The sequence below is a fragment of the Triticum aestivum genome, chromosome 3D (assembly GCF_018294505.1).
Source record: "Triticum aestivum cultivar Chinese Spring chromosome 3D, IWGSC CS RefSeq v2.1, whole genome shotgun sequence".
Taxonomy (NCBI): Eukaryota; Viridiplantae; Streptophyta; class Magnoliopsida; order Poales; family Poaceae; genus Triticum; species Triticum aestivum.
The window spans coordinates 313,053,562-313,072,701 of record NC_057802.1 but is presented as its reverse complement, the minus strand read 5'-3'; positions in this window follow the sequence as shown (position 1 = coordinate 313,072,701).

Here is a 19,140-nt window from a genome sequence, read left to right as displayed (position 1 = left end):
CAAGTGATAGACAGAGGCATAATCGAGCTTAATGCCCATGTTGCTGCACCAAGTTTTTACCTCGTCGGCTGTAAAGTTCGAGCCGTTATCGGTGATGATGCTGTGGGGGACGCCGTAACGGTGTACAACCCCGGATATGAAGTCTATCACTGGTCCGTACTCGGCCGTTTTAACTGGTTTGGCTTCTATCCATTTGGTGAATTTATCCACCATGACCAATAGGTATTTTTTCTTATGGCTTCTGTTGGGGAACGTAGTAATTTCAAAAAATTTCCTACGCACACGCAAGATCATGGTGATGCATAGCAACGAGAGGGGAGAGTGTTATCCACGTACCCTCGTAGACCGAAAGCGGAAGCGTTATCACAACGCGGTTGATGTAGTCGTACGTCTTCACGATCCGACCGATCAAGTACCGAACGCACGGCATCTCCGAGTTCAGCGCACGTTCAGCTCGATGACGTCCCTCGAACTCCGATCCTGCCGAGTGTTGAGGGAGAGTTTCATCAGCACGACGGCGTGGTGACGATGATGATGTTCTACCAACGCAGGGCTTCGCCTAAGCTCCGCAATGATATTATCGAGGTGTAATATGGTGGAGGGGGTACCGCACACGGCTAAAATATCGTATATCAATTGTGTGCCTTGAGGTGCCCCTGCCCCCGTATATAAAGGAGCAAGGGGGGAGGCCGGCTGCCCTTGGGGCGCGCCAAGGAGAGGGGGGGAGTCCTCCTCCTAGTAGGAGTAGGACTCCCCTTTCCTAGTCCAACTAGGAAGAGAGAGGGCGAAGGAAAGAGAGGGAGAGGGAGAGGGAAAGAGGGGCCGCGCCCCCTCCCCTAGTCCAATTCGGACTCCTCATGGGAGGGGGCGCGCCACCTCCTGGCTGCCGCCCTCTCTCTCCCCTCAGGCCCACTAAGGCCCAATACTTCCCCGGGGGGTTCCGGTAACCCCTCCGGCACTCTGGTTTTATCCGAAACTTCTCCGGAACACTTCCGGTGTCCGAATATAGTCGTCCAATATATCAATCTTTATGTCTCGACCATTTCGAGACTCCTCGTCATGTCCGTGATCACATTCGGGACTCCAAACAACCTTCGGTACATCAAAACATATAAACTCATAATATAACTGTCATCGTAACGTTAAGCGTGCGGACCCTACGGGTTCGAGAACTATGTAGACATGACCGAGACACCTCTTCGGTCAATAACCAATAGCGGAACCTGGATGCTCATATTGGTTCCTACATATTCTACGAAGATCTTTATCGGTCAGACCGCATAACAACATACGTTGTTCCCTTTGTCATCGGTATGTTACTTGCCTCAGATTCGATCGTCGGTATCTCGATACCTAGTTCAATCTCGTTACCGGCAAGTCTCTTTACTCGTTCTGTAATACATCATCCCACAACTAACTCATTAGTCACAATGCTTGCAAGGCTTATAGTGATGTGCATTACCGAGTGGGCCCAGAGATACCTCTCCGACAATCAGAGTGACAAATCCTAATCTCGAAATACGCCAACCCAACAAGCACCTTTGGAGACACCTGTAGAGCACCTTTATAATCACCCAGTTATGTTGTGACGTTTGGTAGCACACAAAGTGTTCCTCCGGTAAACGGGAGTTGCATAATCTCATAGTCATAGGAACATGTATAAGTCATGAAGAAAGCAATAGCAACATACTAAACGATCGAGTGCTAAGCTAACGGAATGGGTCAAGTCAATCACGTCATTCTCCTAATGAGGTGATCCCGTTAATCAAATGACAACTCATGTCTATGGCTAGGAAACATAACCATCTTTGATTAACGAGCTAGTCAAGTAGAGGCATACTAGTGACACTCTGTTTGTCTATGTATTCACACATGTATCATGTTTCCGGTTAATACAATTCTAGCATGAATAATAAACATTTATCATGATATAAGGAAATAAATAATACTTTATTATTGCCTCTAGGGCATATTTCCTTCAGCTTCCCCCTTTAAGGGGTCCGACCATATCAAGCCCCCAGACCGCAAAGGGCCAAGTAATGGGGATTATTTGGAGAGCGGTAGGTGGCATATGGCTTTGGTTTGCAAAAAGCTGGCAACCGACGCAACGTTGAACAAGGTCCTGTGCGTCTGCTCGGGCCGTCGGCCAGTAAAAACCTGTACGGAAGGCCTTGCTTACAAGGGCCTGAGCTGCGGCGTGGTGCCGCCAAGTCCAGCATGAATTTCTGCCAAAAGTTGCCGCCCTTCCTCTTCGGAGATGCACCTTTGAAGTACTCCGGTAGCGCTTTTCTTATAAAGCTCTCCCTCGTGGACCTTGTAGGCTTTAGACCACCGCACAATGCAACGTGCCTTGTTTGGGTCCTCAGGGAGTTCTTGCCTAGTTAGGTAGGCCAAGAAGGGTTCTGTCCATGGGGCGATGACAGCCATAATCACGTGGGCCGAAGGTGTTATTTCGGTGGCAGAGCCTCCGATTACGTCAGTGTTCGGGATCTAGGGTTGTGTCCGGATCCGGACCGTTGTTGCCAGTCTCCCCTTCCCACACCACGGATGGCTTAAACAGCCTTTCCAAGAAAATATTAGGTGGGACAGGGTCGCGCTTAGCGCCGATGCAGGCAAGGATATCCGCCGCTTGATTGTTTTCTCGGACCACATGGTGGAATTCAAGCCCCTCGAACCGAGCTGACATTTTGAGGACGGCGTTGCGGTAAGCCGCCATTTTTGGGTCCTTGGCGCCAAAGTCTCCATTTATTTGAGATATTGCGAGGTTTGAATCCCCATGCACCTCTAGGTGTTGAATGCCCATGGAGACTGCCATCCGGAGACCATGCAACAGGGCCTCATACTCTGCTGCATTGTTGGAGTCTGTGTATAATATTTGGAGTACGTATTGGACTGTATCTCCGGTGGGGGATGTCAGGACGACGCCTGCCCCTAGCCCAGCCAACATCTTAGAGCCATCAAAGTGCATGATCCAATTAGAGTACGCGCCGTACTCTTTTAGGGAGTTCGGCTTCCGTCCATTCGGTGACGAAATCCGCCAGTACTTGCGACTTAATGGCTCGCCGTGGTTTATATGTTATGTCGAACGGGAGGAGCTTTATAGCCCATTTAGCAATCTGGCCCGTGGCATCGCGGTTATTTATTATGTCATTGAGTGGTACTTCAGAGGCCACCGTAATTGAACACTCTTGAAAGTAGTGTTGTAATTTCCGGGATGCCATGAAGACCGCGTATGCTATCTTTTGATAATGTGGGTACCGTGATTTGGATGGAGTGAGGACAGTGGATATGTAGTAAATCGGCTTTTGAAGCGGGAACTTATGTCCGTCCGTCGCTCGTTCGACGACGAGCACTGCGCTTACAACTTGGTGTGTTGCCGCTATATATAACAACATTGGTTCGACGACATTTGGCGCGGCCAAGATTGGGTTGGTGGCCAAGACGACTTTTATTTCTTCCAATCCGGCCGTGGCCGCATCCGTCCACTCGAAGTGTTCGGTGCGTCGAAGAAGGCAATAAAGGGGTAGTGCCTTTTCTCCTAATCGGGAGATAAAGCGGCTTAAGGCAGCCACGCATCCAGTTAATTTCTAGATTTGCTTGAGGTCTGTTGGGATAGCCAACTGTGACAAAGCTTGGATTTTAGCCAGATTTGCTTCATTTCCTCTATTACAGACGATGAAGCCCAAGAGCTTTCCAGCGGGCACGCCGAAAACGCATTTTTCCGGATTGAGCTTGATGTCATATGTTCGGAGATTGTCGAACGTGAGCCTCAAGTCATCTATTAAGGATTCGACGTGTCTGGTTTTAATGACCACATCATCTACGTATGCCTCCACTGTTTTGCCGATTTGTGTTTCCAGGCATGTCTGAATCATGCGTTGATAGGTTGCACCGGTGTTTTTGAGCCCGAAAGGCATGGTGTTAAAATAGAAGGGGCCGTATGGAGTGATAAATGCCATTGTGGCTTGATCGGACTCCGCCATCTTAATTTGATGGTATCCGGAGTATGCGTCGAGGAAACACAATGAGTCGTGTCCTGCGGTGGCGTCGATGATTTGATCGATGCGGGGGAGGGGGAATGGATCCTTGGGGCAAGCCTTGTTAAGGTCCTTGAAATCGACACATAGGCGCCATGATTTGTCCTTCTTTGGTACCATCACCAGGTTTGCTAGCCAGTCCGGATGTTTTATTTATCTAATGAATCCGGCCTCGAGTAACTTGGCTAGCTCTTCTCCCATGGCTTGTCGCTTAGGCTCAGAGAAACGCCGAAGAGTCTGTTTGACCGGCTTGAACCCCTTTAGAATGTTAAGGCTATGCTCGGCCAGCCTGCATGGGATTCCTGGCATGTCTGAAGGATACCAGGCAAAGATGTCCCAATTCTCGCGCAAGAACTCTCGCAGTGCGGCGTCTGTTGTGGGGTTTAGCTCCCCGATGGATGCTGTTTTTGTAGGGTCCGTTGGGTGGACCTGGAATTTGACTATTTCGCCCACTGGTTTAAAAGAGGTGGTTTTGGGTCTTTTGTCGAGTATCACGTCGTCCCTGTCCACTGTGGCAGCGCAGTTAGTTCTTCGGCCGCAAGGGCTTCGGATAACGCCTCGAGGGCTAGTGCGGCGGTTTTATTTTCGGCGCGGAGTGCTATGTCCGGATCACTAGCTAGAGTGATAATTACATTGGGCCTGAGCATTTTGAGCTTCATGTACCCGTAATGGGGTATAGCTTGGAAGATCGTGAATGCCTCCCGCCCTAAAAGGGCGTGGTATCCGCTACTGAACGGGGCCACTTGGAATGTGATTTCTTCGGACCTATAATTCTCCGGCGTGCCGAATACCACATCTAGTGTGATTTTTCCCGCACATCGTGCCTCCCGACTAGGGATGATTCCTCTGAAGGTCGTGCTGCTTTGCTCAATGCGGCTCTTGTCTATTTCCATTTTTCGAAGAGTCTCCTCATAGATGAGGTTTAATCCGATGCCACCGTCCATGAGCACTTTAGTAAGCCAGAAACCGTCCACGGCTGTTCGGAATTTAGGTTCATCACTCGCATTGAAGGTTATAGCCGTATCGCTCCATGGATTTATTGCTGTCACATGGCAGACTTCGGCAAGGCTGCGAAGTGCTTGCTTGCGCCTATTATTCGAGGCGAAGGTCTCGAAGACTGTCAATACTGTATTGTTATTTTCCCCGGGATGGTGCTCTGTGGTGTTGTGGATGAGGAGATCCTCGCCACTCTTGGCCACCTGCCGGAGTATCCAACATGCTCTGAGGCTGTGTGTTGGCATGGTATCAGGTGTACTGTGAATTTTGCATGGCCCGTTGAGCCATCCCTCCAGTACAGTTCCACGCCCTGTAGTGGGCTTTGGTTTCTTTGTAATTTGATCAGGTGACTTACGAGAGTACACCCTTTTAGTTCGGACGGGGGGGGGGGGGGGTCTAGTGAGAGCCGGAGGATCCCAGAATTTTGTTTGGGTTTTCCAGGCGCTTTCCATTGCACAGTACTTCTGTACTATGGCTGCCAAGTCAGCGAAGTGTGCTATGTCACGGCGACTTATGGCGTTGAGGATTCCCTTGTCCATGCAATTTTTGTAGAAGAATGAAATTGCATCTTCCTTGCGACAGTCCTTGACCTTGCTCATTACAAGGAGGAATCTGGCCCAATAGTGATGTGTTGTCTCTTGGGGCTCTTGTCTAATGTGGGAAAGATCGCTTATATCTGGGTGGGTGGGTAGATTTAGGTCCGAACCCTGACCCGATCTGAGACCCAGGGGCGGAGGAGTTTCCGAGCTTGGCAGTTCGGGCTCCGGGATGTTGCCCAATAGATCTGGCCCGCTGTCTGATTCTAGGTTCAATGCTTGGGCCATGTCCTCCCGTAGACGGGTAACCGGCTCGGAGAGCTCGGGAATCCGGACATAATTTGTCCTCAAGGCAGAGGAAGAATCGCTGCGTTGCTCCTCCACCACCGCTATCTGATGGGTGACCGGCGGAGAGTTAATATCCCTTTGGTCGGGTTTATGCCCGATCCGATCATAGTCTGTAGAGACTCCCAGGGCGGCGACACGATCCAAGAGCTCGTTCAAGGAGGAGAGCTCCATTGGATCCATCTGCTCGGCGAATCCCGAGCCGATGTGGAGGCTGTTTTTAATGACCCGAGAAGTCATCGTCAGCGCAACGGCCGAACGGGCGGTCATGAGGAAGCCGCCTAGTCGGAGAGTTTGGCCTATAGCCAGGGCTCCCCCCGAGGTGATGTTGTCCTTGACAACAAGATGAGCCATCCAGCCTTATTGTGACGGCACAGTGGAACTCTCAATGAAAGCACCAATGTCGGTGTCAAAACCGGCGGATCTCGGGTAGGGGGTCCCGAACTGTGCGTTTAAGGCGGATGGTAACAGGAGGCGGGGGACACAATGTTTACCCAGGTTCGGGCCCTCTCGATGGAGGTAATACCCTACTTCCTGCTTGATTGATCTTGATGATATGAGTATTACAAGAGTTGATCTACCACGAGATCGTAGAGGCTAAACCCTAGAAGCTAGCCTATGATTATGATTGTTGTTGTCCTACAGGCTAAACCCTCCGGTTTATATAGACATCGGAGGGGGCTAGGGTTACACAGAGTTGGTTACAAGGGAGGAGATCTACATATCCGAATTGCCAAGCTTGCCTTCCACGCCAAGGAGAGTCCCACCCGGACACGAGACGAAGTCTTCAATCTTGTATCTTCATAGTCCAACAGTCCGACCAAAGTATATAGTCCGGCTGTCCGAGGACCCCCTAATCCAGGACTCCCTCAATATGCTCCACACTCAGGGGCTTAGATGCAAACCAACTTTCGCCTAAGATAAAAAATAATCTTAGTGAGGATCCGCTCCACACTGGAGGGCTTAGCTGCGAACTACCTTTCGCCTAAGTTCAAAAACAATCCGAGTGAGGATCCGCTCCACACTCGGGGGCTTAGCTGCGAACCACTTTTCGCGTAAGTTAAAAATCAATACGAGTAAGGATTTTTTCCACACTCGGGGGCTTAGCTGCGAACCCGTTTTCACCTAAGTTAACAATCAATCCGAGTGAGGATCTGTTCCACACTCGGGGCTTAGCTGCGAACCAGTTTTCGCCTAAGTTAACAATCAATATGAGTGAGGATTTGTTCCACACTCGGGGGCTTAGCTGTGAACCAGTTTTTGCCTAAGTTAAAAAAGAATTCGAGTGGGAATCTGTTCCACACTCGAGGGGCTTAGCTGCGAACCTGTTTTTGCCTAAGTTAATAATCAATCCGAGTGAGGATCTGTTCCACACTCGGGGGCTTAGCCGCGAACCGGCTTTCGCCTAAGTTTATAAAAAATCCGAGTGAGGATCCGCTCCACACTCGAGGGCTTAGCCACGAACCAGCTTTCGCCTAAGTTCAAAAATAGTCCGAGTGGATCTGCTCCACACTCGAGGGCTTGGATGTGAACCAGCTTTCGCCTAAAAGTCAAACAAAACACGAGAAGCAAATAGAAGCGCAAAAGGTTTCAAACCAAAGATTCGATCCATCCGAATGTATCCGAGATAAAACGAGCCCAAGGCTCGGCGAAGTATTTCATTACATCAACCACCCGACATTCCGGGGCAAATTCAATCAAATGTTTTAAGCCTCCGGCAGAGGGCTAGCTGGGTCGACGAAGGTCTCCAGGTCGATCCCGTCGGTGATGCGTGTGGCGGCTTCAGCAAAGGTCTCCAAGAAATCCTCAAACTTGAGATTCTTCTTGTTCACCACTCAGAGATTCTTCAGCTTCTCTTCGTCCATGTTCTTGCAATGAAGGTGGACGAGTGACAGCGCCACATCAGCACCACTCCGGGCAGCGGATTTCTTCCAAGCCTTCACCCGAGCAGGAACTTCGTTCAGCCACGTCATGATCGACTCCAGGTCCTTCCCAGTCTCTTCACCGGCTGCAACTCCTCATCAATCTGACCCGCTGCACCTCTCGTCGAGTGATATAACCCAACGCGTTTTCCAAACGGTCTTCCAACCGGAGGATAGCGAGGGCCGCCTAGTCAGCAACTGATAACCCACAATTATAGGGGATCACAATAGTTTTCGAGGGTAGAGTATTCAACCCAAATTTATTGATTCGACACAAGGGGAGCCAAAGAATATTTGCAAGTATTAGTAGCTGAGTTGTCAATTCAACCTCACCTGGAGATTAATTATCTGCAACAATATGATCAGTAGCACAGTAATATGATAATTTTGATAGAAGTAGTAACAACAATAGTAACGGTGATAGCAATGATTTTGTAGCAAGCGTAACAGTAACGGTAGCAATAGTAACTTAGCAGAAACAATATGTGGAAAATTCATAGGCATTGGATCGGTGAATTTGTTGGATGATATTCATCATATAACAGTCATATCCTAGGGCGATACGGCACTAGCTCCAGTTCGTAAATATAATGTAGGCATGTATTCCAAAAATAGCCATACGTGTTTATGGGAAGAATTTGCATGACATCTTTTGTCCTACCCTCCCGTGGCAGCGGGGCCCATATGGAAACTAAGGGATATTACAACCTCCTTTTAATAGAGAACCGGAACAAAGCACTAGAACATAGTGAATACATGAACTCCTCAAACCACGGTCATCACTGGAAAGTATCCCAAATACTGTCACTCCGGGGTTTACGGATAATAACACGTAATAGGTGACTATAACTTGCAAGATCGGATCTAGAACATAGATATAGTGGTGATAACATAAACGGTTCAGAAGTGAAATCATGTCACCCGGGCCCAAAGTGACAAGCATTAAGCATGGCAAAGTCATAGCAACATCAATCTCAGAACATAATGGATACTAGGGATCAAGCCCTAACAAAACTAAGTCAATTACATGATGAATCTCATCCAACTCCCTCACCGACCAGCGAGCCTACGGAGGAATTACTCACTCCCGATGGGGAGCATCATGGAATTGGCGATGGAGAAGGGTTCGTGATGACGAAGATCGAAGATCCCCCTCTCCGGAGCCCCAAATGGACTCCGGATCTGGCCTCCCGATGAAGAACAGGAGGTGGCGTCGGCTCCATCTCGTGAAATGCGATAATTCTTTCTCCATGTTTTTTTCTTCGAAAATAGGGTTTTATAGAGTTGGAATCAGGGTTTGCGGGGCCACTAGGTGGGCACAACCCACCTGGGTGCGCCAGGAGGGGGGAGGCGCCCTGGTGGGTTGTGCTCACCCAGGGGCCCCCCTCCGGTGGTTCTTGGCTCCAGTATTTTTCTTTTATTCCATAAAAATTCTCCAAAAAGTTTCGTTCCAATCTGATAACTTCTATTTCTGCACAAAAACAAGACCATGGTAGTTCTGCTGAAAACAGCGCCAGCCCGGGTTAGTTTCATTCAAATCATGCAAATTAGAGTCCAAAACAAGAGGAAAAGTGTTAGGAAAAGTAGATACGACGAAGACGTATCAACTCCCCCAAGCTTAAACCTTTGCTCCTCAAGCAATTGAGTTGATAAACTGAAAGTGAAAAAGAAAAACTGTTATGAACTCTTTTGCTCTTGTTTACATAAATAAGCTTAAGTAGGACCCAGGTTTTCATCAAAGGTCATGACTAACCATGTCAACAATAACTCCTAAAAATTATATTAACTTATATCAATGGCGTAATCAACTAGCGAGCAATAGTAAGATATCTCAAATGACAACACTTTGTCAAAACAACCATGATGTAGTATGACAATAGTGGTATCTCCCTAGCCCTTTCTGAGACCGCAAAACATAAATGCAGAGCACCTCCAAAGTTCAAGCAGCGACTAAACATTGTAATTCATGGTAGAAAAGATCCACTCAAGGTGCACCCAACATTAGCTATACACCATGCATGAGGATGACAATAGTGCTCTCAGATGTGGCGCCTATTTGAGAAGGTGATGACTCAACATAAAAGTAAATAGATAGTCCCTTCGCAGATGGAAGCAGTGATTTGCACCGGTGCCAAAGCTCAATTTTTTTTAAACAGAGATAAATGAAATTTTGAGAAATGCACCCTTCCTGTTTACTTCGCGACCATTAGTTATCGGTATCTTCCATGCTAAACACATTAGTGGCGGTTCCCAAGCGATAAAAGTAAAGGTTTACTCCCCCTCCACTAACAAATACACTCCACGACTAGCCGAATCCATGGGTACCGTCCATACCAACAACAATCCTGAGGGAGTTTTGTTTAATTGTTTGCAATTTTGAATTCGGGACTGGGAATCCCTATTACCGCCCCTCACGCGCAAGGACGAGTGAATAAACACTCATCATGAGAATAACCCGCTTAGCATGGAAGATACTTACTAACTCCTGTCGCACTATGAACATTCCAGGCACACAAAAACGGATGTTTATTTGAAGTTTATAGAGGTGGCACATGCAAATTTATTTGGAACGACAGGGTAATACTGCATATAGGTAGATATATGGTGGACTCATCTGGAATAACTTGGGTTTTAGGATTTTGATGCACAAGCAGTATTCCCGCTTAGTACAGGTGAAGGCTAGCAAATAGGTTGAGAAGCGGCCATCTAGAGAGCAAAAACGGTCATGAACATGCATTATGCATAAGTAACATTGGATACTAGCATGAGTAGGATATGAACACCATGAACATAAATATCATAGAGGCTATGTTGGTTTTGATTCGACTATATGCATGAACATGTGCTAAGTCAAGCCACTTGAACATTCAAAAGAGGATACCATATCATCATACCACATCACAATCATTTTAATGCATGTTGACATCCAAGATAAATCATTATCTACTCCTAGCTACTTAAGCATGGCATGAGAAACTATAATCTCTAATTGTCATTGCAAACTTGTTTGATCATAATAGGCTGAATCATGGATACCATCATTATTGCCTTTCACTTGCACGATCGAATGATATGAAAATAATAATAGTGCAAGAGTGTCAGGGACTAAGCTGGAATCTGCAAACAATTTCATTCAAAAGGAGAAAACCAGGTAATATGGGCTCTTCGTTAGATCAATAATAATGCAAATGAGAGCCACTCAACATTTTCATCGTGGTCTTCTCCTTGGTATGACTCAATAAAAAGAAAAGAATTCCAGAGAAACACACTGAAATATTTTTGGAGTTTTTGGTTTTTCTGTAAGGAAGCAAATTAAAGAAGGAAAAACAAAAACGAGAAAAACTATTTACACAGGAAATCTCCCAACAAGCAAAAGAAGAACAAGGAAATCTTTCTGGATTTTCTTTTAGATACTACAACTAACTACACTAGAAAGAAAAACCGAAAAAAGTAACAACATTTTTTTGGATTTTCTCAAAGTTTTTCAAACACGTAAGAAGAAAGCGAGAAAAAAAATCTAGCATGGATAATGCAATGAAAAAGTACGTACTCCCCCAAGCTTAGGCTTTTGGCCTAGCTTGGTAATCACTGTCTGTAGCATGCATAATAATCGGAGTGATAGTTCACGGAGGCTCTTGGTGCAGCCTCCTCAGCCTGTCGAGCAGCCACAACCTCTACGTTGTGTGTGCGGGCCTCGCTCAAAAGAACATAATACCTTCCCTTGCTGTAAAAATCAAACAGAGCAGGCGTAGGCAAAAAGGTGTCCACAACAAACTTTTTATTAAACAACAGGTTATATGTATAATTATGGGTTTCACCACTATGGAACTTATGGCGCGTCATGACGTCAAAGTCTAAGTACTGCGTGGGCAGGATATGGTGGTAGGGCCAAGGTAATACACCCAGCTCCCTTGCTAAATGTGAGGCATAAATCCCACCATAAAAATATCCACTACCGGCGTTGTGCTGCAATCTACGTGCAACAATCGCTCCAAGGTTATAACATTTGACACCGGTGAGAGCGGTGCGTATGAGGCTCAAGTCAGGAGCACAAGTGTAATACCGCCTTGTTTGCCTATGATGCATTTTCCATTAAATAGTGCAAAGTATTGAATCAAAGGGAAATGAATGCTCTTTATTATACCTTGCGTCACTCCTCTAGTCTCACCATAGCAAAGGCTAGTCAAGAATATCTCATACTCAGATCTTGGTGGTTCATCCAGCGAACCCCAAAATGGGATTTTGCAGTAATTAGAAAATGTCTCTAGAGGTAAAGTAAATGGATGGTCATACAGTTTAAACGACACTCTAGACTCACGAGGATGAAATTTAAATTCTTTGGTAAATGATTCCGTGAGACTGGGATGTTGGTTGCACTTATCTTCAATGTGTGGACCAAGCACGACGTTGTGGATATATTGATCAAATTCTTCTTTAATACCGACCATCATCATGAAAATCGTCGCATGGCCATAAACATGATTTGGTGGCGGCATCCCGTGAACTGAGCTGCTACTAGAAGATGCCTCCGAGGACCTCCGCCTCGAAGAACTCCTTCCAAAGAGATTCCTCATATTTGCGAACAAAATTTCACAAGATTGACAGCAACTTGATAACCCAAGTATAGGGGATCGCAACAGTTTTCGAGGGTAGAGTATTCAACCCAAATTTATTGATTCAACACAAGGGGAGCCAAAGAATATTCTCGAGTATTAGCAGCTGAGTTGTCAATTCAACCACACCTGAAAGACTTAATATCTGCAGCAAAATATTTAGTAGCAAGTGATGTCTACTATGCAACCTTCTTCTTGTAGACTCGTGTTGGGCCTCCGATCACAGAGTTTTGTAGGACAGTAGCAAATTTCCCTCAAGTGGATGACCTAAGGTTTATCAATCTGTGGGAGGCGTAGGATGAAGATGGTCTCTCTCAAACAACCCTGCAACCAAATAACAAAGAGTCTCTTGTGTCCCCAACACACCCAATACAATGGTAAATTGTATAGGTGCACTAGTTCGGCAAAGAGATAGTGATACAAGTGCAATATGGATAGTAGATGTAGGTATTTGTAATCTGAAAACATAAAAACAACAAGGTAGCATGTGGTAAAAGTGAGTGGAAACGGTATTGCAATGCTTAGAAACAAGGCCTAGGGCTCATACTTTCACTAGTGCAAGTTCTCTCAACAATGATAACATAATTAGATCATATAACAATCCCTCAACATGCAACAAAGAGTCACTCCAAAGTCACTAATAGCGGAGAACAAACGAAGAGATTATTGTAGGGTACGAAACCACCTCAAAGTTATTCTTTCTGATCGATCTATTGGGCTATTCCTATAAGTGTCACAAACAACCCTAGAGTTCGTACTAAAATAACACATTAAGACACACATCAACCAAAACCCTAATGTCACCTAGATACTCCAATGTCACCACAAGTATCCGCGGGTTTGATTATACAATATGCATCACACAATCTCAGGTTCATCTATTCAAACCAACACAAAGAACTTCAAAGAGTGCCCCAAAGTTTCTACCGGGGAGTCAAGACGGAAACGTGTGCCAACCCCTATGCATAAGTTCACAAGGTCACATAACCCACAAGTTGATCACCAAAACATACATCAAGTAGATCACGTGAATATCCCATTGTCACCACAGATAAGCACATGCAAGACATACATAAAGTGTTCTCAAATCCTTAAAGACTCAATCCGATGAGATAACTTCAAAGGGAAAACTCAATCCATTACAAGAAGGTAGAGGGGGAGAAACATTATAAGATTCAACTATAATAGCAAAGCTCGCGGTACAGCAAGATTGTGCCAAATCAAGAACACGAGAGAGAGAGAGATCAAACACATAGCTACGGGTACATACCCTCAGCCCCGAGGGTGAACTACTCCCTCCTCGTCATGGAGACCGCCGGGATGATGAAGATGGCCACCGGTGATGGTTTCCCCTCCGGCAGGGTGCCGTAACAGGGCCCCAATTAGTTTTTGGTGGGTACAGAGGCTTGCGGCGGCAGAACTCCCGATCTAGGTTTTGTTCTAGAAGTTTGGGAATATATAAGAGGTATTGGCGTCGAGAACAAGTCAGGGGGACCCACGAGTCAGCCACAAGGTTGGGGGCGCGCCCTAGGGTGGAGGGGGCGCCCCACCCTTGTGGTGGCCTCGGGACACCTCTAGTGTATCTCCGGTACTCCGTGGGCTTCTTTTGGTCCAAAAATAATCTCTTGAAAGGTTCATCTCAATTGGACTCCGTCTGATATTCCTTTTCTGCGAAACCCAAAACAAGGAAAAAACAGAAACTGGCACTCGGCTCTAGATTAATAGGTTAGTCCCAAAAATCATATAAAATAGCATATAAATGCATATAAAACATCTAAGATTGATAATATAATAGCATGGAACAATAAAAATTATAGATACGTTGGAGACGTATCAAGCATCCCCAAGCTTAATTCCTGCACGTCCTCGAGTAGGTAAATTATAAAAACAATTTTTTTATGTGGAATGCTACCTAACATATTTATCCATGTAATTTTCTTTATCGTGGCAAGAATATTCAGATCCATAAGATTCAAAACAAAAGTTTAATATTGACATAAAAACAATAATACTTCAAGCATAATAACAAGGCAATTATGTCTTCTCAAAATAACATGGCCAAAGAAAGTTTATCCCGACAAAATCATATAGTCTGGCTATGCTCCATCTTCATCACACAAAATATTCAAATCATGCACAACCCCGATGACAAGCCAAGCAATTATTTCATACTTTTGATGTTCTCAAACCTTTTCAACTTTCCCGCAATACATGAGCGTGAGCCATGTACATAGCACTATAGGTGCAAGACAAAAAAGAGATAGTCTCACATCAACTAGGCGTATCAACGGGCTATGGAGATGCCCATTAATAGATAACAATGCGAGTGAGTAGGGATTGCCATGCAACGGATGCACTAGAGCTATAAGTTTATGAAAGCTCAAAACGAAACTAAGTGGGTGTGCATCCAACTTGATTGCTCATGAAGACCTAGGGCACTTTGAGGAAGCCCATCGTTGGAATATACAAGCCAAGTTCTATAGTGAAAAATTCCCACTAGTATATGAAAGTGACAACATAGGAGACTCTCTATCATGAAAATCATGGTGCTAATTTGAAGCGCAAGTGTGGTAAAAGGATAGTACCATTGCCCCTTCTCTCTTTTTCTCTCATTTTTCTCTCATTTTTCTCTCATTTTTTTCTTTTCTCCTTTTTTGGGCCTTCTCTTATTTTTGGCCTTTCTCTTTTTTCCCTCACATGGACAATGCTCTGATAATGAAAATCATCACACTTCTATTTACTTACAACTCGATACTAGAACAAAAATATGACTCTATGTGAATGCTTCCCGCGGTGTACCGGGATGTGCAATGAATCAAGAGCGACATGTATAAAAATGATGAACGGGGCTTTGCCACAAATACGATGTCAACTACATGATCATGCAAAGCAATATGACAATCACTACAGGAAACAGCTATTTTGCCGTCTGCCACGGCGGACGGCAAAGGCTCGAACGGCGGACGGCAAAGGCCTTTGCCGTCAGCCGCGGACGGCAAAAGGCTCCGGCAAAGTAGGCTACGGTAAACAGCTGCTTTGCCGTCTGCTTCCTGGCGGCTGACGGCAAAGGCCCTTTGCCGTCTGCCGCGGACGGCAAAGAGAGCGGACGACAATAATTGCGCTGTCAGTCCGTTAAGTGGCTAACGGCAGGCCTTTGCCGTCCGCCGCTGACGGCAAAATTTCTAGTGTCTTTGCTGTCCGCCGTATGATGATGTATGTCATAATAAACGGAACGGTGGAAGGTTGCATGGCAATATATCTCAGAATGGGTATGGAAATGCCATAATAGGTAGGTATGGTGGCTGTTTTGAGGAAGGATATGTGGTGGGTTTATGGTACCGGCAAAAGTTGCGCGGTACATGAGAGGCTAGCAATGGCGGAAAGGTGAGAGTGCATATAATCCATGGATTCAACATTACTCATAAAGAACTCACATACTTATTGCAAAAATCTATTAGTCATCGAAACAAAGTACTACACACATGCTCCTAGGGGGATAGATTGGTAGGAAAAGACCATCGCTCGTCCCCGACCGCCACTCATAAGGAAGAAATCAAAAAACATCTCATGCTCCAACTTCGTTACATAACGGTTCACCATACGTGCATGCTACGGGACTCACAAACTTTATGACAAGCATTTCTCAAATTCACAACTACTCACTAGCATGACTTTAATATCACCATCTTCATATCTCAAAACAATCATAAGGAATCAAACTTCACATAGTATTCAATTCACTTATTATGAAAGTTTTTATTATATCCCTCTTGGATGCCTATCATATTAGGACTAAATTCATAACCAAAGCAAATTACCACGTTGTTTAGAGACTCTCAAAATGATATAAATGAAGCATGAGAGTTCAATAATTTCTTCAAAAGAAAAGTACCGCCGTGCTCTAAAAAGATATAAGTGAAGCACTAGAGCAAATGACAAACTACTCCAATAGATATAAGTGAAGATCAATGAGTAGTTGAATAATTATGTAACTATGTGAAGAGTCCTTCTCATAAATAAAATTTCAGATCTTAAGTAATTTATTCAAACAGCAAGCAAAAATAAAATGACATTGCAAGGATAGCACATATCATGTGAAAGCAAAAACTTAGGTTCAACCAAAACTGACCGATCATTGTTGAAGAACAACGGTGGGATGCCAACCGGGGCATCCCCAAGCTCATATGATTGAGACTTCTTGAAATATTAATTAGGGATGCCCTGGGCATCCCCAAGCTTGAGCTTTTTGTCTCCTTAATTCCTTTCATATCGCGGTTTCCCTAAATCTTAAAAACTTCATCCACACAAAACTCAACAAGAACTCGTGAGATAAGTTAGTATAAATCAACGCATAAACCTTATCATTCTCTACTGTAGCAAATCACTAAAATTATTATTGACACTGCATACTAAATGCCTCTGCATATTTAAGACTCCTATCCTCAAATAGAATCATTAAACAAGCAAACATATGCACACATAACAGCAATCAGTCAAAACAGGACAGTCTGTAAAGAGTGCAATTGTATTAATACTTCCCTAACTCCAAAAATTCTGAAAAATTACCACACTGTAGAAAATTTGTTGTTACTAATTGTATAAAAATTTCAAGATTTTATCATGTTCCTAGTACTCAAAAATATTCAAAACATAACAGCAAACTTTCTGTTTTTAAAACAGCAACATATGGACTTGCAAAATAAGCATGGTAAGGCTATACTTGACCTTTTATTGAACTAAAAGATGCAAAACATTACTCTAAATAATAGCAAGCAAATGCTAATAAAAGAAAATGACGCTCCAAGCAAAACTCATATCATGTGGTGAATAAAAATATAGCCCCAAGTAAAGTTACCGATGAACGAAGACGAAAGAGGGCTCTTGCCACTCCTTATTCCATAGTCCATCAAAACTTTACCCAAAACTTGTAAACTTCACAACACAAAACTTAACAGAAAACTCGTGAGCTCCGTTAGTATAATAAAACAAATCATTCACTTTAGGTACTGTCAAGACAAGATTCATAATTTTTCCCACATGATGCCTACTGTACCCCATCATTTCTACAATTTATACTAAGCAATATAAGCCATAGAAACTAGAAAACAAGCAAACTATGCATCGAAAACAGAATCTGTCAAAAACAGAACAGTGTGTAAAGATCTGAATTGAAGTTTTACTTCTGTAACTCCAAAAATCCTGAAAAATTAGGAAAACCTGGGCAATTTGTATATCAATATACTCTAAAAATTTCAGAATTTTTCGACGCTCCAGTGACTTTTAACAATTCTATTACTGGGCTGCAAAAGTTTCTGTTTTTGGACAGAATTGAATCAACTATCGTCCACACTATCCAAAGGCTTTACTTGGCACTTTATTGAAACTAAAGCTATAAAAAATGATTACTACAGTAGCTTAATCATGTGAACATGCAAAAACAGTAGGCAATAGTATTGGGTTGTCTCCCAACAAGCGCTTTTCTTTAATGCCTTTTAGCTAGGCATGATGATTTCAATGATGCTCATACAAAAGATAGGAATTGAAACATAATGGGAGCATCATGAAGAATATGACTAGCACATTTAAGTCTAACCCACTTCCTATGCATAGGGATGTTGTGAGCAAACATCTTATGGGAACAAGAATCAATTTGCATAGGAAGGTAAAACAAGCATAACTTCAAGACTTTCAACATAAAGAGAGGACACTTGATATTATTGAGATACGTACAAGCCTATGTTCCTCCCTCATAATAATTTTTAGTAGCATCATGAAAGAATTCAACAATATAACCATCACATAAAGCATTCTTTTCATGATGCACAAGCATATAAATTTTATTACTCTCCACATAAGCAAAATTCTTCTCATTCATAGTAGTGGGAGCAAACTCAACCAAATAACTATCGTGTGAGGCATAATCCAATTGAAAACAATAATCACGATGTCAAGTTTCATGGTTATCATTACTCTTTATAGCATACATGTCATCACAATAATCATCATAGATATCAACTTTTTCTCATAATCAATTGGAACCTCTTTCGAAATAGTGGATTTATCACTAAATAAAGTCATGACCTCTCCAAATCCACTTTCATAAATATTGCAATCATCATAAATAGGAGGCATGCTATCATCATAATAAATTTTCTCATCAAAACTTGGGGTACAAAAAATATCATCTTCATCAAACATAGCATCCCCAAGCTTGTGGCTTTGCATATCATTAACATCATGGGTATTCAAAGAATTTATACTAACAACATTGCAATCATGCTCATCATTCAAAGATTTAGTGCCAAACAATTTAATGCATTCTTCTTCTAGCACTTGAGCACAATTATCGCAATCCTTATTTTCACGAAAGATATTAAAAATATGAAGCCTATGAGGCAACATCAATTCCATTTTTTTAGTTTTCTTTTATAGACTAAATTAGTGATAAAACAAGAAACTCAAATATTCGATTGTAGGATCTAAAGATATACCTTCAAGCACTAACCTCCCCGGCAACGGCGCCAGAAAAGAGCTTAGTTGACGGGGTGTTAGTGCCGCTTACCTAGCCTCCCCGGCAACGACGCCAGAAAAGATCTTGATGTCTACTACGCAAGCTTCTTCTTGTAGACTCGTGTTGGGCCTCCAAGCGCAGAGATTTGTAGGACAGTAGCAAATTTCCCTCAAGTGGATG